Genomic DNA, 23,319 nt, shown 5'->3' with positions numbered 1-23,319 from the left:
GAAACATTTAAAGTAATTGTGGGAGACATAAACAGCTCCAGGAACAACTTAAAAATAAAAGATAACTATTGTACCAAAATAAGATGGAAAAAAAGTTATTGTAACATGTAGCTCTTGAATCTCTTCCTGCAAATGTAAAACATACATGCTGATTTCTTGTATACTAACTGTAATTACATCTAGTCAAAACTGGACCATGTAAGGTCAATGTGCTAAATTATAGCACAGTTAGTCAGCATTGGGGTGTATAATGTGATTTCTTGGATATTAAATGTTCATCTCCAATTTTTTGGGGTCCCAGTGATTTATATATATATATATATATATATATATATATATATATACTATGCATTTCATGCTTTCATGTTTTTTTTAAAGGAAAATATTACAGAAGACTACATCTAAGACAGTACAAGCACTGTAAGTATGGACAAAAAATGGACAAAAAATATAACAAAAGTAGATGTGAATTCTTCAGCACATCAGGTTACCAGGGCCAGGTTATCAGGGCTCCATATTTCCAAGCAGATATTAGACTTGGACAGTATCACAATATTACCAGAGTATTTAGAAATCACGAAAGCATGATTTTCAGTGCCATCATAATTATAGCCACTCCTATTGTACTAACTGTAGGCAGTGCACAGCATACACTGTGTTGTGTTGAGTTTTATGATGAGTTAACAATTAAACCTCTTCAGTCTTCTGTGACTCAGAGAAAGTTGAATTCAAAAGCTGTATTTCTGTGTTTCATAAGGAAAATAGGTGCAAGGAGGTTACTTTTTTACTCAAGCCTAGCCTGGAGACTAGCCTATATGTTGCCTATCCATTAACTTCAAATGTTTCATAGGAGGATTTTTTTGGGGGGGGGGGGCTTTTTCATCCATCCATCCATCTAGGGCTGGGTGATATGGAAAGAAGTCTTATCAATTTGATGTTTTTATTATCAGTCAGTATCGATATATATCACGATATAATCAAATCACTATTTCTATCAAGCTTAAAGGTTTCTTTTCACTCCTAAGTGAGATATGAAGATATCATGAGGTTAATTTTGGTTTAAATATTTATTTTCTGTCAGACATTGAACATGATAAATATACTGTAGAACAGGCATCACCAACTGGCAGACCTATTCAACTAAAATTCAAACAGGTCCAGTTTCTAAAATTTCCTCCCCGCAAAGGTCCAAACCTCATACCTTAAATCAATATCACAATTAACTGAACATTTTATGATTACAATTAATGAATGATTATTTTGCTTTTTGCTCCTTTTTTGTGGTTTGTTTTTCGCCCTAACAGTTTACTGACAGTTTCATTTGACCACAGTTTGTTGGAGTGTAATAAACATATCCATTTTAAACAAACTTAAGGTACATTTAAGCACATTTTGCTGATAATAGGCCAACCTCTCCTGACTGCAGGACTCTGACTTGAACTTCAGTGAATCTTATGTGAAACATCTTTGCTATTACCATACCATTTTACTCAAGAAAAAAAAATTGAGTAGGCCTACTTATCCTATAACTGCTTGCCAACATTCCCATTTAGAGAAAGGGTGAAAATAAGGCAACGTGATTGGAACTCAGCGCAAACGGCTGGATGAGACATGGAGCAATGCATCCTAGTGTTTCTAAATAATTCCATCCAAACTTTGATTAAACCTGAAACTAACACAAAGTAGTCTGTAGAAGCCTAGAGAAGTCACTTTCCACCTATGCAAATATGGCTGTTTCAGAAACTTTGGTGCTCTGAAGAGAAGCTCCGCTCTGTTTGTCTGTCTCACTGCGCTGCTATCAGACCATCAGCTATTTGATCCGCGATAATGAAAGGCTTTGGAAGCACATATGACTTGGTTGTCAAACACTCAGCTGTATTCTAGAGTCAAAGCCGTTCACTGCATTTGGTTCGCTGTCGCGCTATTCTTCTTATTGGCTGTTCGTTAGTTTTCCAGTGTCACAGCACCGCTCCACATCCAGTGATAAGTTCTGCTCTGCACCAGCAGATCTGTTGGGCATTTTGACTACTTTCCTCTGATAACATGCCTTACAGGCACAGCATTTGTCCCTGTACCAGAGAAGAAGTCTTCACTGCATCAATTAAAGTTCTAATCTAAGACCATCAGATCTGGCATGAATAAAACATGTGTAAGAGAGTTCCACAAGTAGTTTCACATGTCCAACACAGGTCAGAGCTTCTAAGTCTTTGCCTTGCCATTTTGGGGGGTCCAATGAGGGGCTCATAATTATAATTAATATCATCATGAATCAGATGTTAATTTTTGCAGGTAAAAGTGGGCTTTGATCTTGTATGAGATTTTCTATGATTCCAAGGTGAGGAGCAGATTCTAATAAGGGATAACGCCATTTGTTTGAGAAATAAAATCCAGAAAAGGGTGATGATATGTAAAGTCTTTCTCTATAGACATCCACATTTACCTGTCTTGCATAGTTTTGAGAAGTGTTTCATTTCCAGACTATGTGGGAACACATTCACCTCTGTCCTCTATGACCACTGTTGTATGAAAATAGCAGGGGTTTTTTTGTTTAACAAACATTTTATAACCAGAAATTACTCGAAACATTCTTTTTTTGTATATCAAATTATCAAAATTCAATGAGAGATTCCCCATCCAGCGGCAGCCTTTTTTCATTGTTTCTTTCCCCAATACCATAGAGAAGAAAGTGTGTGATATAGATCAGTTTTCATCCCACAGTATATCTTGAAACTGGCATACCGCTGCAACCCTACATGATGCTCAGACACAGAGCAGTTTACGTTCCTCACCACCAACCTTTATGCCAGCTATGCTGTCATTTTACCTAAAAGCAATTGCTAATGGTCCAAGTACCAGTGCAAAGATTACAGGAAATAAAGGGCAGCCCTGCCTGGTCCCTCTATGAAGCTGAAAAGGCAGGTATTTCCTGCTATTTGTTACCACAGATGATTTAGGATTGTGATATAATAATTTACCCATTTATTAAAAAAAGTTTTTCCAGTGTTTGAAAAAGATATATCCACTCCACCTTTAAAATGCCTTCTTACTATCGAGTGATTCTCTCGGTCATGGAAGACTGATGCGGTTTAACTGCCCGTTAACTCATCACAAAACACAATTAATTCAAATTTAACAGAAACAAAATGCAACCCACTTAAACTGTCTTGTTTACTCTTGCTTGTAATCTAGTTTGTGTGCTAGTGTTTAACCATCACCAGCTGCAGTTTGGTTGAAATAAATCCATAATTCACCACGTTAGATATAAAAAAAACATGCAGTTATTCCCCACAGTCTCTCTCTGTCTGCTGGCCCCCAGCAGGCAGCTTACTTCTCCCTCCATAGGTGTCCCTGTGTTTTTCTGATCAGCTGTCTTTTTCACCAGTAGAGACTGGAGACTGAGTTCTGGTGGTACTTGCTGTGCACCTGTGTTTATGACAGTATCAAAAACATACCTTTGAAATTTCTAAATACCCTGGTATACTGTAATACCATAATACCGCCTTAGCCTAGTATATAGTGTATACAATTAGCATGTAGTATGAAACTGGAACTTAGCTTACTTAAACCAGTCTTAAAGCAGCTTATAGCGGCTGAACAGCATAAGTAGTAAACAGTCCCTGTGAATCCTGAACAAATACAGTCTTTCTGGTGAGACTTCTGTTAAGGTGGCACTTTCTGCTTGCACTTGTTCAGGTTGCAAATATACACTTCTGGATGGATCCATACATGAATGGATAAAAAGCATCCAACTCCTCCATGTACATTTTTAACATAAGAGCAGCCAGACACTGAATGCTGGCTGGATAAATATATATATTTAGTTTGCAGCAGGGTTAAATAAGAAGTGTTGGTGTGTGTCTGCTGCTGCCACCTTATACACCAACTGATTAAAGAATTAAGCACCTCTCGATAGTCTGAATAGCAGTGTAATCGCAGTCTTCTTTCTGACAGGTCTCATTACATACGTTCATTAAGCACATCTGAAAAAATGTTCTCCAATTCTTACACCAACTGCACAGAACCCAAAGAAACAGTACCTTGGCTGGATGTTTTTTAAAACTTGGATTCTATGGAGTTAGTCTGCGCAAGTAGTGAGCTGCAGTAGCAGTGACCTCCTGTCAGTGTGTCTTATTTCACACATTTCAAATATATCTGCATTTGACCTCATACTATAAATAAAATAAATATGGAGCAATAATGAAATCAAGTAAAGGTTTTTGCAAAATTTTGACTTTGGTGTTTAACTTCTGTTCATCAGTGTATTTTACCATGGACTGATTATGGAACAGTGGGTCCCTGGACACAGACACATAAAAAGGTCTTCACCTCTCCTACACTTGAGCAACACCAACAGACTGAAAGAGACACAAAATTAAAAAAAAACAACAACAACATTTTGTTTAATTTTTGTGTGTTTGTAGTCATTTTGTGTCTCTCTGAACGCATTCTTTTTATCCATTTTGTATCTCTTTGTGGTCGCCTTATATCTCTTTATGGTAGTTTTGCATGTCTTTGTTGTTGTTTCACATCTCTTTCTGGTTGCTGTACGTTTTTTGTGGACATTTGATTTCTTTGCAGCCATTTGGCATTTATTGGTGGTCATTTTATGTCTCTTTGGAGTCATTTTTATACCTTTTCTAGTGAATTAGCTCTAGTTTTTGAACCAGTCCTTGTCAGGATTCCTGGAAGTTTCCACCTCTTTTGGGTGGAACCATTGTAAACAAGGATGTGTACCTTGCACAGTATATAACGTAAATGAACTTTAGTTTCAGAATCAAAGAATAAATTGATTATCAGCAAACTTTTTGTTTTGTTATTACAGAAATGTGTTTTTGGATGGACCAACTATTAGTTAGAACACTGCATGAGCTATTTTCCCCCTGAAGATCTCTCACTAGACCTCTCCATTGAAGCCTTTTCCATCATTCATTTTTAAAATATGAAACGACCACTGATGTCGGCATGGTTCGCACTTCAGGTTAAGGAAAACCTCTTATATTTTGGTTCAAGCTGGGGACTAACATTTTGGGTTCTGAAGCAATTTATTTTTCGTCAAAATGTTCTGATCAGTCCAAAATAAGGTACAGGAACTGAAATGGAACTGGTTCCATGTTGTCTCTTTGTACTGGTTTGCAGTTGTTTTGTGTCATTTTGTAGCTGCTTGACTGACTGACTGACTTACTTTTAACAGTGACTTTAAACTAAGTCTCTGACCCAGGGGCCCATTGACCTTTTGGAGCCCTTTGCCTGTGCCCCGTAGGCACAATTTGTCATTTATCCATGATGCTACAGATCACAAGTGCAACAGATGTACTGATGTGTGTCCAAATTACTAGTTCCTATACGGTGCTACTAGTTTGGTTTTGGTAGAACTGAATGTCTGGGACTACATCGTGTCTGTAGGCATACTGACTAATGTTTCATGCGTGTCAGCAAAGCTGATATATAACCAATATAAACACATATTTAAAAACAGAGAAAAGATGAAACATAGCAGCTATTCCTTGATGCAGAGCAATACACCAACAGTACCTCATTACAAAATTACATCAATTCAGGATTAAAATTAGGCAACAAAACAACAGCTATCCTTTTGAAGACAAAATGACGGAAGGTTGCCATTGTGTAAATGACCATAATCATGCTTAACACACAAATAATAAGATAAACCAGTGCATACTTGTATCAGTCAAAGTTTAGAGATTATTGTGTTTATATTTTGGAAAATCTGGAGCACTGTCTTCTCAGCAATGGAGTTTACACTTCTCTGTCTGGTTGCATCCCGAATAACAAAGAGGAATATCAATATTTCAGATGCAGAGGGTTCACCAGTAGCAACCTGAGACTGCTGTCAGTAAGACAATGAGACTAATGGAGGAAAAACAAAACTTCAAATGAAAACACTATCCTAATGAATGAAGACAGCAGCAGAATGTATTATTTATTCTGAAGACAGGAAGAAGTGTGGGGCATTAGGGGGCTTTAAGCGAACTCTAATGTCAGAAAAATTTGATGCTGAGAGCAACTGATGCAGTATAAAGAAAATTGGGTGGGGGGGAGCTGAGGATGAATGGGTCAAAGAAAACTGGACTTTCACTGAGGAGACCACAGTTTGTGAACACTATTTTCACGTAGCATGACCTAATTTACGTACAGTCGTGCACTAAAATCAGACACATGACATATTTAGGTGATGCTACATTAATGTGACAAATATACTTTTTTCATCTCAAAACACACTCTTTCTTTTAAACCTTACCAAGTAGTTTTGTTGCCTAAACTTGCTAGCCTTTCACATACATTACACATTACAGTGTGTTTCAGCAGTGACAACGGGTTGAAACGTACCCTGAGCAATTTGATCCTTTGTGGTGAAATCCTTAAAGTTATCAACATCATCTGTGCTTTTCCTGCTGTGCTAAGTCAAAATTTCAAAATGTCTGTCAAAATAGGTCCATAACATGTCAATGGAGACTGTGTGATGCTAAGTCAAGATCTGGACAAGCTGTGGATTTTAGATGAAGTCTTTTACTTTTTGCAATGTCAGGAATGAATGCTTTCATGCTCATAAGTATGAGTTATGAGAGTGTGGGGATGACATTAGCTGCCAGCTGAGTTAGCACAGTGCAGCTGTGATAATGCTAATGCTAATTCAAATTTTTGATAGGCAAAAACAGTCTTGAAACCATTAACACAGCCATGATGATCATTTTCGCCGTTTTAACATTTCTATTTCATATAACTTTGTCGAATTAGAAATAACAGCACTGCTGGTCCCTGACTTTTTCGAAAAAAAGATTTTGCCTCGGTTAAATTGATGCATTTTAATGCGGTGACAGCTGCATCTTTGTTGCTTGAAAACTATAATGGTCTCTGTCAAAAGGAAAACTTTGAGAGCAACCATGAACGTTTCATCCTCATCAGAAAGTTATTCTTAAGATATGACAAGGAGGAGGTGAAAATGCCAACTTTCATTGAGACAGATCATCCAGATCTGCTCCTGTCTGACACAGGTGAGCACTGCTCCGCTGCTATTCATTTAGGGACAAAAAGTAGGGGAGACTGGTGATGGTTTTAACACCTCCTCTTTCTGCATCCATAGTTAGCTGGAAATGTGGTATAGCTCTCAAATTTTGACACTGGTCTTCTGATGGAGGCTTCAACAAATAGCAATGTTTACAACTTTTTTTGTTTGATTTTTTGCACAATCAAAAACCAAACACTGCTCTACAGCACTACAGTATAATCTATTTCTCATGTTTGATCCTCATAACATTTTAAAAAAGTTTAAATACTATACCTTCAAAATCACCAAAACGAACTTTTAGCTGAATGAGAGACTATGAGAGACTCTCTGCCCCTCATCCAGTAGTTCCGGGCCTTTCTGATAAAACCACTTAATCAGGATGATTTGGCATCAGAGTAGTGACCACATAGAAGAGCCAAGTTTTATCCTTAATTCTTTTTTAAAGTTTGTGGTCTTGAGAGGCCTTTAGCCTCATTTCCTTAAGTTCCAATGACAAGTTGCTCTGCCTCATCATTACATAATACTGCCCAGCACTTATCTTCTGTGTGTTAGCTGAGAATATGGCCATAGTCTCAAGATTCTCAATGTCTCCATTAGAGAACACAAAACCTCAAAAACAAATTGTGGTACACAAAGATTACACTGATTTAGCTTTTGGTTTAATTCCATGATGTGTCCCTGACAACATTTGGTCACTGTGGGTAATCAAAATAAGCCCTTGAAGCAGCCCTGGCAAATACAAAGAATGACCATAAACTATAACAGTTTTTCAAAGCAATATTCAGAAAATGTTTTCAGGATGTTACTGATGCCTGAGATTATGCAGTTTTGATTAAATGTTCCTTTAATGTGAGAAAAAGTAACATTTTTATTATGTTTATGGAGAATGTAACCCTAACTTTAACATTCTGGGAAGTAAAACTGAACTTGCAACTGAAAACATTACTAAAACGTTGCGTTGTACCATTCAGAACGTTTTTAAACCAAAAATTGCTAGCTGGGTGGCTGTATTTGATCAGCAGGAGACTAATGGCACTAATCATGGCAATAATCAATAGGAAAGTTGCTGATTCCCTGACAGATACATTCATAGGTTGAGGTCTGCCATTTTTTTTCTCAACATCACAATTTTTCATCTGTTAATTACTACACCAACATTTCCTTTAAAGAATATAAATATATCAAATGTAGCCTGCATTTCAAGCCACAGAATGGCTGTTATTGATCCGACGCACCAGCAACAACAAAACAGCCGCCTGCCGTGGGCGCGCGGCGCACGAGCGGTATAGAAGACAGATGGAGAGAGGTCTATGGTTACTAAAATAACACCAGACAAAAAACACGCTCACGAGCTTTAACCAGATAGTCACCAACGTGTTGATATAGAATTAGTTCCTCTTAACAAGCACAGTGAAAACGCATCAACACTAAGCGGCTCCATCTTCCAACCCAATTACATACAGCTGGTTTACTGGTTCAAAGAGTTTAGCACGCGAGCGCAGCACGAGCCCCACTTCATTTTAACATTTTCACCCCCTATAGTTACCTCAGTATTCACTTCTACCACGAACAGTACCGTAACCCTACCGCCACCACAACACACACTCAACACTTCCTCAAAGTAGGATGCCGGTGTTTCCACCACGCACGTACGCACGCACGCACACATACACACACCTCCCGGTTGTTTGTTTACCTGCTTATGATGACAGCTCCTTTATACATGACGGAAAAGGTTGGCATTTTGACATTGGCGCCAGCTTCTCCGGTAGCACGGACGGTGTGTGAGAGCTTCCCGAGCCTTCAGCCCGCAGCCAGCAGCCACATGATGCTCTGTCTGTCTCCGTGTCTCTCTGTGTCTCTCTGTGCGTCTACGGGCTGCCTCTAATTCCACTCCAGCTCACTGTCCGCTCCTAACATCTCCACCTTCACCCGCACATTTAATCTCTTACATAACCAAAGTCGGCGAAAAATTAAAAAGGGCCCAGAGAGCACTTAGGGGGTGGAAATGATTTGGGTTTATCTTTCACACATTCTACCTGTCCTCCTCCTCTGCCTGCTGGACTGCACACAGCATTCATAGTTTCAAAGAAGAGCTGAAGTCACATTATCAGGAGAGGAAATCCTCAGCAAAGCCTGTCTGCTGAAAAGGATTACTGCCATTGGTGATCAGACTGTTCACATTAAAACATATATTTATATGAGATCGTTGGATATTGTTGCAGGCATATTTTTGTAAACGTTTTTTTAAAAACATTTAACTTCACTTAAAAACTAATGATAATAATAATACACAGTCTTAACCCTGGATCAACAGCACTTTTCCTGTGCTGCATTCAGATGCCTTTCAAAAGCTTTTAAACCTCTGAAACCTGAGAAATTTGATTTCCAAAGACACCAGAAAGAACATAATGAGCAACTTAGTAAGAAATTTCCCAGAAACTAAAAAAAGGAGATTATTTGAAAATTAGTTGGGATATATATGTGGCTCTAGGGATTTTACCTATTTTTTTACCCTTTCTTTTTGTTTTTTTTGTTTGCCTGTTTGACATTATTAGCTTATTCTTCCCATCCATCCATTTTTTATACCTACTTATTGCTATAGGGTATCACAGTATATGGTGGCAGTATATATATATAGTCACATATACAGTCACACACACACACATATATATATATATATATATATATATATGTAAATATATGTGTGTATATATATAAGCACATTCTTAGGTTAATTTTCTTGTTTGTTTGTTTGGGGGTTTTTTTTTTGTGTACAGCCAGATAATTTTGTGGATCTGGATCAGTTTTTCAGTCATTTCTTATTAAGGTGCTCGTCGCTGTTTTTGAAATAATCGAGTCAAATTGCTCAGGTTCTAAAGGGTTAAAGATATATCTATATTTATAAATTTATCACAGTTCCTACAGCTGAAGTTAGGTTAGATTTAAGACTCTTTACGGCCACTCAAAATTAAATTTAAGAACAATTCTGCAACAACCAAAATTGAAGAGAAAGAAATCAATCACGAAGGTTTAGGGACAATTTTGCCCAAATTTAATTTAATGATAAAAATGACTTTTTTGGTGATTCATATACAATTTTAAATAAATTTAGAAATGTGTTTCTTTAAAATATATATATATATATATATATATATATATATATATATATGTGTATATATATATATATGTATGTATGTATATATAATTTATACTTTTAAACATGTTCAGGAAAGGAGGGCTTTATATGCCTTTCAAAACATTAATATGTAAGTGTCCTGCTCTCCATTTGCAAATGTAATCCTCAACTGACATCCATTACTCAGCATTGTCATTTCTTATTCAAGCATTTTCTGAGGCTGCATTTGGGCTATTTAAATTAGTTCATTGACAGGTAACTCCAGTATTTTTTAACCTGCCCCTAATTTCCCATGTTTTTGTGTCAAAGTGACGAACAGGAACATCAATATATTCACTAAAAGTGCTTGTTTCTGCCACTGTCAGGCTCAGATTATTAACAGTGTCTAACAATGTAATGGAAATGATCCTTAACCCATAAATAGTTTTTCTTAACCAAAACTCTAACTTTCCCTAAACGTAAGTATTTTTTTGTTTTGTTTTCTTAACTGGCACTGTGTTTGTTTTAATAACTTAATTTTAACACATTTTGACCATGCCACAACACAATGGCTCTAGGGATTTGACCTATTTTTTCCCTTTCTTTTTTTTTTTTTTTGTTTGTCTGTTTTTACATTATTAGCTTATTCTTCCCATCCATCCATTTTTTTTACTTATTGCAATAGGGTATCACAGTATATGGTGGCAGTGGCTCAGGAGTCAGAGAGGATTGTCCTCTAATCTCAGGTTTGGTGGTCCCTGTTGTCCTGAAGACAAACTGAACTGGCAGCATCAGAGTTCAGCCACATCTTGCATGACAGCTCTATAGCCATCGCTGTGTGAGTGTGTGTAAATGGGTTTACCGCAGGAAAACACCCATCCAATCCACCCTCCTAATCCAATACAATAAAGTCTGCATGCAGTGACAGGAAACGTGAAAAACACTAAAAGATAAAGAATTTAAAAGTTACTAAATATTAACAGAAAAAATCATTAGCTGGCAGCTTTAATGCAAAAGCAGAATGAACCTGAGCTGCAGAACACATGGGTGTATGAATCGGTCCATGCAGACTTCACATTCATTTGGTACAAACACTACAACCAACATTTTTCCCTACAAAGCTAAATACATTGAAATGTTCCTAGAAAACCACATCAGCTCAGCGTAGTCTCATAATCCCTGGCATGCAGGCACAGCAGCTATCAGCCAGTAAATTTGGCTTAACTGTGAAACAGTCGACGACATACCTGGCAAAACCTAGAGGGACTTTCAACCTTTGGAACATGTCTCTGGTTTTGTGGAAAAGCCTGGATGTCTGACTCTGTCGTAAACATTAGCTCTGCATATTCCCTCGCATGCACTACGGCTGCCAAGCTGATCTGAAGAGTGCCAATAGATGAGGAGATGATAAGCTTATGCAAAAGGATAATACACACAAATCCATATGGCACAACAATGTGCTAAATACAGGCCTCTATAAGAGGGCTACTCAATTAAATCACACAGTAAGTACAGATTATACCACATTTCTCCAACTCAGCACATATTACGCTGTAGTTTTACTTGTTTTACTGTTCCTTTGTACTCCCGTATGTAACTCACAGTAAAAAACATATAAATACATATAAAATAATACATATAAAACAACCACAGAACCAATCTTCATCCTTAAAAAAAAAACATGAGTTGTAAACAAAACCACTTACAGAGAATCAGCAAACCTACTCCTTATCAAATTAGAAGCACTTAAATTAAAAGATCTGTTTGATTTCAGAATGGTTCAAGTCATGTAAAGAGCTAAAAATCCTCTTTTACCTCCTAAAATCCAAACATTGTTTCAAATGAAATAAAGTTTACATGATTTGATAGGAATTTGTTTAAGAAACAGTTAGTAAGGATTCGAGCAAAATATCATTGTATCACAGTCAAAGGGTTAATTTATGGAACAGCTGTAGTGCAGAAATGAAAACGTGTAGTGTGTGTGTGTGTGTGTGTGTTTATGCAGGTTGATCTGTTATTGTTTTTGTTGTAATCTTGCTTGATTAGATCAAGGTGTGTATACTGAATAATGGGGCAGAAATTGGGAATATTCATGTTTAAGATTAACTTTTTTTCTTATAAAATAGAAAAAAGGGCAGTGGGATTTGATACGGTATTCACTTCCTCTTGCTCCTTTTCATGCATGAAATATTTACATTTGTTGACTTAATATGTTTGATGGGCATTCTGGTGTTGTTTTTCTTTCCTATATTTTATTTTGTTCTCCTATTTTATTTGGCATGTTTGAAATAAAGATCTAACTAAACTGATCTTGTTCTGTACCTTTTTAGAAACTGAATTTGTGGGGGGGTTGCCCTTTTTTTGCCCCAAAGCTACATTCACTGATTAATTCATTTTTTGGCCACTTGGGGGCAGGAGAACAGTCGTCATATTCAGCACTAAAATCCCTTTATAGTAATAGTAGATGAACTTGCATTTGTATAGTGCCATTCTAGTCAAGGCACTTAAGCACTACATGTCACATTTACCAATTCACACACACATTCGCAAACTGAAGTTGTCAATGCAAAGCAGCCCTACAGGGACTGTGTTGTAGTTGATGATGTTGTGATGTCACCGATCTCACAGTGACAGAAGGGGGTGTGTTTTCATAAGATTACACTCTGGAACCCGGTTTCAAAAGTTTGCATTTTCAGGCCCCCAAAACACAGTTTGTGAACAAAAGGTCAAACCGCCACAAAAGTTTATTGTTTCATTAAAGAACTGTTGCCACATGAATGGCCTATTTCTCGGAGGGAAAGACATTTTTGCTGACTACATTTAGCAAAGCTTGATTTATCAACTGGAAGAGTAGATATGAGATGCTGCAAAGGCTGGGGACCATAGCTATCCAAACTGGAGGTCACAATGCATCAGACAGACAACAAGGACGCTGCCAGCTGGTATTCAGCAGTCTCGCGTGAGCTGGCTGCTCAATGTAAAATGGCAAAATATGGTGACAACACCAGGGTATCGAAAATACCAGTGGTGATTGTTGTCAATGAGGTACACATCAAATACAAATGGTACATATAAATAAATCGTATTTTTTAAATACTCTCAGTGTCTAATTCAATAACGTATTTGTGTAGTAGAGGCTAGTGCTTACATCAGGATCGGCTGAAGAAGTATGTCTGTCAAAGTGAGCACTACCGCCCACTGAAAGTGTTTGGGGCAGCAAAGAGTCCAGACTGATGCATAGAGAGAAACAGGATGTTGAGCTCACATCATCAGGATGGTCCGATTGGACTAGCTGCGACTACCATTTAAGGTGCCACCTGCTAGTCATACAATAGTTAGTATATCTAACAAATTAGCACTCCACGAATGGTGTTACAGACTTAATGAAAAGTTTCTGCAATGAAGCTTAGGAAAAGAAAAAGAGTGATAATGGATCTTAAAATGACTGAAGTTCACTTGGTTTCGCACGGTTCTGAATGCAGATCTCCAGGGGAAAAGTCCTATATTTTGTGAAACATGTACCCCAACTTGCTTGCTTATGTGGACTTCTTCCTTCTTTACTCCAGTCACGGCATTGGTCACATGATCGCACTCTTCCCATACACACGTTTTATACACAAATTTCTGGCATTTGATTACATGGGATACGTACAACTTTAGGTGTATTACTTTTCTTAGGAACATGTATGAACAGTGAATGAGAACAGAGTGGTTAGGCCGATCTTTGCCAGTTCTTGCCACAGCCAAGGATCCTTTGTGGACTGAAGGGGCCAGAGATCAAACCACTTATCTTACATTTGGTGGATGACCTGCTCCCCCCTCCCAAGCCACAGCCACCCACTTTTATGTGGAAGTGTTAACAAACACTTTGCATATCTACACATCCAGCAGACATGGAACAGCTTTAACGTTCCAGAGCTAAATGGAGAAGGATCATTGGACTTCCTTTCATCAGGCAGACATAAACATGGTTACAAATGAATGCTAATGTTTCTCTGCCTCTGCTAGATGTGTAAATAGCAAACTGTTCAGGTTAGCCAAAACAAGGGAGATAATATGTCACTGTTGCATTTTCAGCTTGTTCTGCTGCCCCCAAGTGGTCATAAATTTCATGAACGCAGCTGTAACCTTTATAGTAGTGAGCTATGTTGAATTTTGTAATTAATTCATTTTTAAAAGGCTAATAACAACCCAAACACGGCATGTACAAAAATAAACAGTCTCCACATAGACATCAACACTTCCTCTAAAGCCAGGCCAAGGTTTCGGATGTTTACCTAGTTGTAGAGATTAGAAGACGCTGGAGGTGGTCCATCTTCTTACCTAACACAGCAGTCTTGTACTGACTCCAGACACCGGCTTTGGGAGCACAGTTGTAAGCTTGGCCAACACTTGACTGCTATGGTAGCCAACTTGTTGTCACTTCTGTCGTCTCATTTGGTAATACTGGCCTGTAGGGCCACATACTGTACACAAGGAAAATGTCCCCACATGTACCCCAATGAGGAAATTATTTACAAAATTCTATGAAAACCGATTGAATTCAAGCTTGAGAATGATGTCCATTCAGGATATTCATCATCAGCTTTTGTACAGCACCACTCGTGGTTACTGCCCATCTCATCAAAGGTGCAAAGTAGTTTACCATGACTAACTGCTCATCCACCAACCAGATTTGATCATCTTGGTGATTTAACACTGAGGGCCCTTTCACACCTGCTACCTTTGGCTCCAAGCAGCAACCTCCCAGGCTGAAAAATGAAGCCAATGGAAGTGTCAAAAACTGCAGTTCCTCCAATGGCCTCTTGAGGCTCATTTCCAAACACAGTCAATCCCCATACACCCCCATGTTACATTGCACAACTTTACAGCATATTTAAGGCAAAGCACTTTGGGTGACAGGCTGTCTGCAAGTTGTTGCTGCAGTCAGAGTTCTCAACAGCTGCAAAAAAAATACAACCCAAACCAAACTGACCTAGTGAATGGAAGCCCAAACCCAGCCCGTCCAAGAAAAAATACTGAACCCGAGCCTAACCAAGCCCGACCCTGTCTAAAAGCACTAGTCAGCTTCTAAAGCCCAGGACACACTGGAGTGTTTTTCTCACACCTCAAGCCCTACCCGACCTGGCCAATCAGTGCACATTTTTGCCGCGAACCTGGTCCAACCTCATGCTTTTCGGTACCCATCGGGCTTGGGTTGAGATTGAGAAGTCAAATCCATCTCTCTCCTGTGCAGCTCCAACTTCTCATGCATATATGGTCACTTAAGGCTCCGAAAAACCAACATGGAAACACTGCAATGCCAAACTCGAGGCTTCAAACTAACAGGTGACGTTACGGTAGCTATATTCATTATTTATACAGACTATGTTTGGTCCAGACATTTGGACTGGAACCATAATCACAGGTGTGAAACCAAACTTCCCAACCTTAGTCACACAAAAAGGCTAGTTGGTTGACATACCCTGACCCAGTGGAACACCAGCTCTACTCAGTATATTTACATGCACAGTTAAGTGGAGATATGGTTATAGCTCCATTAGGCCATTTAATTGGACTACTGGTCCCAGTAGCACCTAGGGAGAATACTTTTTTTGATGAAGTATGACTGACACCACCACGGTAGGTGGAGATATGCCCTTTTTCAGCTAGTTGCTACTGGAACTTCCTCTGGTTGACCTGTTATATCACATACCAAACAAGTTAGCAAGCAACAAACAGGTTGTATGTCGGGTTCTTGCTCTAGCACTCACCATGTTGATACCGTTGTCTTTTTTTGTTTTCTTCCCTTTTTTCTTTGTTTATTTTTCCCAGCTTTCTTCTTCAAATTTTGATTTGCATCTAGGCCAGTTCAGGTTTGATTTTGGTGTCCGACTTTGAGAAATCTGACTTTGTGCAATTTCATGTTTACATGTGTTTTAAAAGTCCAGTTTTAGTCGGACTAACAATAATTCAACATCATGTCAACATACGGAGTGTGACAGTGTCCAATGTAATGCTAGCATGTGACCCAGCCTATGGAAAGTGAAGGTCTAATATATATTACTACCTTTAAAACTCAGATATATTTGTCAGAAAAAAAAAAAAAGACAATGGTGTCACTCATTTCAAGGTCTTGAACAGGTCTTTTTCTCAGGACTTCTTTTGTGGAGCTGTGTTTAGGGGAACACTTGCATTACATCACAGAAAAATGTTTTTATATCTGTTGATCTGAACCTGAACTTCCTGAACAAAACAAAAACAGGCTGAATGTGAATATTATGCATGAGCTGTTTTGTGAGAAAATTAAGCAAGATTTGCAGTTGTATACAGGGCAGTGTGTTGTTCCTTACATCATGGTGACAGCAATTCACAGGGACATGACTCTCTCTCTCTCTGGACCTTAAGCCCAACATTCATCAGCAGCCTCTTTTGGTTTGGTTCGTTTGCGTGTTTTTCAAATGGCGAGCCAATGTTTGGGGTAAGCCACCTAAATTCATTCAATGAGCATTTGATTTGGGTGACTTGTGATTACTTTGATCAGCCGCAGGATTACATAACATATGAAAGCCTGCATTTTTTAAATCTAATACCTCGAGAAGCTTAGCAGTTCTTCAAAGCATCTTTGTGGGGCTTTAAAGAACTGAAGGGTGCTTTAAACCTGAACCAAAGATGCTGAAGGCTGCAGACTGTTGCCATATATTCACTGACTGCAATGTTAAGGTTGAGCACTCTGTTTCTGGGTGATGAGCTTTGGAGTGCCAGGGTCTTACAATATTTAATTCCTTTGTTATTTTGAGGCAGATGTGCACAATAAGTTATTATTCTTTCTTATTTTGGTCAGATAAGTGTCACCTTTGTTCTGTCTCAAAATCCAATAAAAAGGAATTATTCTAAGCAGCAATAAGTGATTTCTTGTCCAACTGAGGGCAGTACAGCAAGATCGAATTTATATATTTATACTTATCACATAAAATGTTGTTATGGAGAATGTGTTAGAAAACAGTTGCCTTATCTCACATCCAGCTCACACAGCAACATCAACTATTACTATTACTACAGCAACTATTTTATAAAGAGCGGTGTTTGTCACACAGAGAGTCACTCTCCTTTTCTCTTTGGTTTGGTCTCAACCCAATTACAAGGATAAAATGTTGGCATTGTACATTTCTGTAAAGCACAGATCTGCTACCTTAGTACATTGCATAGATGTTGAATCAACATTTCTAAAGCAATGTGGTTCAGAATACATGTATATGAGCTGAGTCTCTCATATAGAGGAGGAAGGGACAGAGGATGGCGTGACACCTAGGTAAGACAGCTGCAAAGTCGCAGACCACTGGTCGAGACCAAGAACAAACTGGGTATTTTTAATGACACGTCAAGACTTTTCCAGCCGTGTTTGTTGCAAATGAAAACGTATGAAATGTGCAAATAAAACATCTGTACATTTTCTTCTGCCAACTGGGCTGTCTTCTCCTAACCCTAACCATGTGGTTTTTGTGCGTAAACCTGACCATGTTTACCACAGTGTTGTCACAACATTTAAGGGTGAATTGAAATGTACTGTACAGCTAGATAAGAAACTTACAGACTTAAAATATAAGTGGTATAAATGTAAAATATCTGTGGTTTGCAGTAAAACATACAATGCCAACATTTATTTTGGCTACTGGGCTGTTCATATCCTCTGAGAAAAAATATCTGACTCTTCAGCTGCTTGATGCTGCACTATGTCCACCTGCTGTCTGACTGCTGTTCAGTGCTGAGCAGGTGGTGTACAGTTTATCGCTCACATCCCAAGCCATCACATATTTCTGCTTTGCAGTGGACCTTCAATACTACATATTATATGTTAGGTATCCAACTGCGTCTGCTGTAGATGTTGCGGGATGGCACTACTGTGATGTCAACACAAGCACATGGTTACACTACAAAAGAATGTGTTACTGTTTAGGCAACAAAAGGACATGGCAACCAATGCCAACAAAAGCACATCCTTGCGATTATTCAAAACAGGCACTGATGGTTAGGTTTAGGCACAATAAAGGAACATGGTAAGGTGTAGAAGAAAAACATTGCATTCAGATGGGGAGTGAATATTGGACTCCTGCGTGAAAGTTCTGGGTTGGGTCCATTTTATTACATCATTACATTAACTTGATGCCCTCTGGTAGCACATCATACAGACGTGACAAGTTTTGTCTGGCCACGTTCTCAACTGACACCGACTGTCCATGTATCATACTGCTGCATCAGGTACCATCCAGCTGTCAAGCAGTAAATCATAACACTGCAAAGGTTTTGTCTGGTCACACTCTTAGCTGACACCACCCGGTGGCGTATCATGCAGCTGCAAAAGGTGATCTTATGCCAAAATCACTGTGAAAGCGGACGAATTTGACAACTTTGGAATAAGAACAGGCTAGAACATACTCTTTGTGATTTGTCACAACACTCATGGATTGCCTTTTGTATGTGGAGAGAATTTAGTACTGAATATTTGTTAGAAAGGACTTTAATTACTGCTGTGATTTATTAAGGCCTTTTGCAGAGATGCTCTTGCAGTGCAGACACCTGGTGAACAACTGTAAAAATCATCTAAAATTTGCTAAAATAGCACAGGGAACAATTTTAAGACCAAAATATACAGTATGTAAATGTTGGTCATGTCAAACCTGTCTCTGTAGCCATTTTCAGACATGAAATAAGTAACAAGGAAAACACTTAAAGATATTGACACCACTGAGAAGAAAAAGGGCTCAATAAATAAAGTTAAAGATAAATTTGACAGAAAGCATTTTTAACATTTTCTAAAGATATGATAATATTGTTATCATGAACTCTTTTGGCCATGATAATCATGTGGTGAGAATTTGTTAGCCTTACTGTGAACAGCTGCCTATTCTTTGGTCAGTATTTTGTAAACTACACCCTTGTCATATATATATATATAAATAAATATATATATATATATATATATATAGTTATAAATTCCTATTTGGTATTTTTAATATTTAACTTTTGCAGTATGAGCTGAAATTGTGAGTCAAATTCCCTATATGTGAAAACCTACTTGGCAATAGACCTGTTCTACATTCTGACTGCGACTGCACATGCACATTTCAGCACTATTTTAGCATACAGTATGTCTTTCCCCCTACACACACACGCACACACACACACACACGTTATCATCACACACAGATTTATTCTCTTCTTCTCTTTGGCAGCCATGGCAACGACCATTTGCCTCAGAACTTTAATCACTAAATCTGCACAGTGGGTTGTTATCAGATTATGGGATTATCCAATCCACACGGAGAAATCAAACAAGGCCGGACCCAATCACAGAGAGACACATGCACACACACACTCTCTCTCTCTCTCTCACACACACACACACACACACACACACACACACACACGCACACACACCATCATGCACACACAAGAGTTATCAGTGTCTATATGTATGTGTGTGTGTGTGTGTGTGTGTGTGCAGTACAAAAAAGACAAAAGCTAAAGGAATGGTTGATGAGTGTCGAGCGTTTGCAGTAACAAGGCTGCCCTCTGTAGATGAGGCAGAGCGGCTGCAGGTTCAGTGAGCAGCAGACACTATCAGGTCAAGGGAGACGCAATGATCTGGGTTTCTGGGAAAAACTCAGCAGTATACAAATATGAATGTACTTCAAAGAGTTATTTGCTTAACATTTTGGTTAACGTTCAGTGTTCTCACTGAAACACATTGTATGATTGTTTTGTTGGAAAAGTGATGTGGATGTTGATGCTGAGCTAAGCCATTAGCAGAACAGTTGCTCACAGGTCAGCAAAATGGTTGCCATGCTGGCACAGTGCAAATCTTTTACACAGCAAAGCAAAGAAAATAGTGCTGTACACTATAAGGTAGTTGGAGAGGTGAGCTGGCTCGAATTACATCTAACAGCTCACTGTGGCTGCTTTTGCTTGTACCATTTCTCCTTCCCTTTGACACCTGAGCGAGTAGGCTTGATTTCTTTCAAAAACATGGCCAAAAAAACAGCATGTTATCACTAGACTAACAAAATCAGCCACAGGTCACTGAGTGCACTCTACCTGGGAGCATTCAGTGTTTTCTTCCTGTCACAGAGATCAGCATTAACACTTGCCCAGAGCAGTGGACTCTGTGTTCAGGCAGTGGAATGCAATGAGTGAAAAATAAATGTGATTTCCACTCTATTATTATCTGAAAATAAACTGTGCACTGCATTGTTTTTCCATGACAGCTGTGTGCACGAGTCTGTCTCACCACTGAGTGTTGAACAGGACCAATGAGAAAATACTGAATTGCTGGACACAATAGAACATCTTAATGTTACTTACATTAAACATCTCTATATAACACTGCATGCAAGAGAGAGATTTAAAATATCGGCTTGGGAGGTATCACTGTATACCACTGTATTTAGAAATCTAGAGGGTATGTTTTTGAATACCGTCATAAATACAGGTGCTCCTCTTTCTATTAAAATCACTGTATGTAGTGCACAGCACACACCACCAAAGCTCTGCCGTCCTGCTGCTCAAACAAGAGCTCCAATAGGATAATTTCCCTTTCAGCCACTTTGTAATGCAGCCTGCAACTGCAGTGTATTTTTGGAGGCTTATTTAAACAAATCCACAGTCTGATCAAAAATTGAAGAGAGTTGAATTATGTTTAATTTTGGGTAAAACACTGCACTCATCACAATCACCAGCCATCCACTCACATATGTTGCAGACAATATCTATAAGTGCTGAAAAACAACAACTTTCAATTTTCAGCAGGTAAATGAAATGTGTTATTGGACACACGGTCTTATTAAAGCATCACTATCATATCGACCAGAAGTTTACAGCCTTACCAAATTATGTAGACTATATCCATATCTGGTTGTGTTGACCAGTTTTTAATATTAAAGAATAACAAAGTTTGTATTTATATACACAAAATTTTACAAAATTTATATAGCACCTTTCTACCTAATGGACAAGGTGTTTTACAGTTTCTTTCTCATTCACACACACTTTATACAATGATGAGAGCAGAGCTGCCATTCAAGGTAGCAACTTTTACTGCCTCCACTGATTTGCCATTGGAAAACTTTTAATGTGAAGTAGCACCTTAAAAAAAATGCGCTTCCATCAGCAGGAACTCAAAATGGTACTTTGACAATTTTCAACCAGCTTTGTATCAAAACAATGTGAGTAGTATGTTTGGATTAACTGTGGTAAACACGAACCACTGCCTAGATATCCCTCCTAACCCATAAGTGAAACACCAGCAAATGTTTCTCAAACTACGGGCTGTACTTTATATTGCCCACCACTGCAGACACAACAAGCATACTGCTGGATCAAGAGACACATCCGCCTTTCTCTCTGTCTCTCAGTCAGACCAAAATTGAATCAAACAGTAAAACTAGACAGTGCTCATTGAATATACACCAAGATTTTGTTACTGTACTGTGTATTTCTCTCCTAAAATGTTTTTAGATGCATATTTTTAACACCCTGTTTCGCTGTAACAGTGAAAGTTTTTGAACAGGAACTGCACTGTGAAAACAGAGGCTGAAAAATCAATATGAAACAGTAAAATTAAGCAGCGCTGATCAAATAAAAACTAGGATTTGGTCACTGAGTTGCATGTTTCTCACCTCAAATGTTTTCTGAAACATCTTTCAGCCCACCGTTAAACTGGAACACAAGATCATTTGTTACCAGCCGGCTGCCTTTCTTTCACATGCACCATTCCGTCACACACAAGCGAGAGTTATTAGTCAGATGAGGCACGTGGGATTCTGGTAGTTGGAGGTTTTCTACCTCTCACAAAGGTGTCCTTTCTCTGTTTTCTTTCTACTGCAGAGACAGACTAGTTTTACAGACTGTGAGGTCCTTCTTTACATCTGCAAAGTTCTTCTTTTATGGTTGAAAGCAATCAGTGATCAGTAACATAAGGCTGATAAGTGATAGAATAGGAATGTAGATGTGAGAATAAACTCCAAACACAGAGATTCAGTTTGAAGCTACAGAAGCACTGAGAGCTTAAGGCTGAGTGATTTTAAAAACAGCTTTCTCTGTGGTCACCAGGACAGGCACACATGGTGATCAGGCAGGCAGGGTTAGGGACTGTTACAGGATGCCTGGCTACAGGCTGTATGACCATATAAACGAGAAGCAGAAAATTCTGAAATTGTCTCTATTTTCACACAGCAGTAAATGAGACAGGTAATCTGTGAAAAAAATCATCTTCCTCTGCCAACTCTATTGCACTGTGGCATTTCCAATGGTCTTACTTTGTGTGAACCAAAAACAACCAATCAGAGCCAAGGAGTCTCTCGCTGTCAATATCTTACGATGTCATGTCCACCATTTTCTAATTCACAATAAAAATGAAATGATTCACACTAGGAATTGTTTTTGTTTACCATCCATAAGGTGCTAGAGTGTATAAAACAGCATCAAAGTAGAGAAAAAGAAATAGAAAAAAGTGTCAGTGGAGGATCCCCCACACCCACCAACAGAGGTCCTAGCTAAGACCCTAATGTCCTAAAATCTTAGAAATGTCCTAATATCCTAGAAACGTCCCAAAATCCTAAAAATGTTCTGAAACCTGAGAAATGTCCTAAAATCCTAGAGATTTCCTCAAATCCCAGAAATGTTCTCAAATCCTAAAGATGTCCTGAAATCCGAGAAATGTCCTAAAATCTTAGAAACATCCTAAAATTAGATAAATCTCCTAACAACAAATGCCCCCAAATCCTAGAAATGTCCTAAAATCCTAATAATGTCCTGAAATCCTCGAAACATCCTAAAATTCTAGAAACATCCTAAAATCAGATAAATGTCCTAAAATCTTAGAAACACCCTCAAATTCAAGAAATTTCCTAAAATCCTAAAAATGTCCTAAATTCCTAGAAAAGTCCTAAAATCCCTGCCCCCAGGCCTCCTGTCATTTTGCAGAAGTGGCCTCATGGCAAAGCAAGTTGGGTGTCTGCTAATAAAATGAGAAAACTGATCCTGCCAGTGGGCGGGGCTCGGCACCTGGCCATACTATTTCCACTATGGTGGTGGGGTCACAGGCTTCCTCACAGGTAACTCAGAGTTTTTTACTTTCTTCATACTGTAAACTAACTGTTACAATTACACACACACACACACACACACACACACACAC

The 23,319-nt window shown here is 38.5% G+C and overlaps 1 protein-coding gene across 1 annotated transcript in view; it reads right to left on the bottom strand.

Annotated features, from left to right (window-relative positions):
- Window positions 1-23,319, bottom strand: part of si:dkeyp-72e1.9 (syntaxin-binding protein 4) — a 124,408-nt gene that overhangs the window by 70,631 nt on the left and 30,458 nt on the right.

The sequence above is a fragment of the Plectropomus leopardus genome, chromosome 17 (genome assembly GCF_008729295.1).
Source record: "Plectropomus leopardus isolate mb chromosome 17, YSFRI_Pleo_2.0, whole genome shotgun sequence".
In the NCBI taxonomy this organism is placed as follows: Eukaryota; Metazoa; Chordata; class Actinopteri; order Perciformes; family Serranidae; genus Plectropomus; species Plectropomus leopardus.
This window is presented reverse-complemented; position numbering and strand designations above follow the sequence as displayed.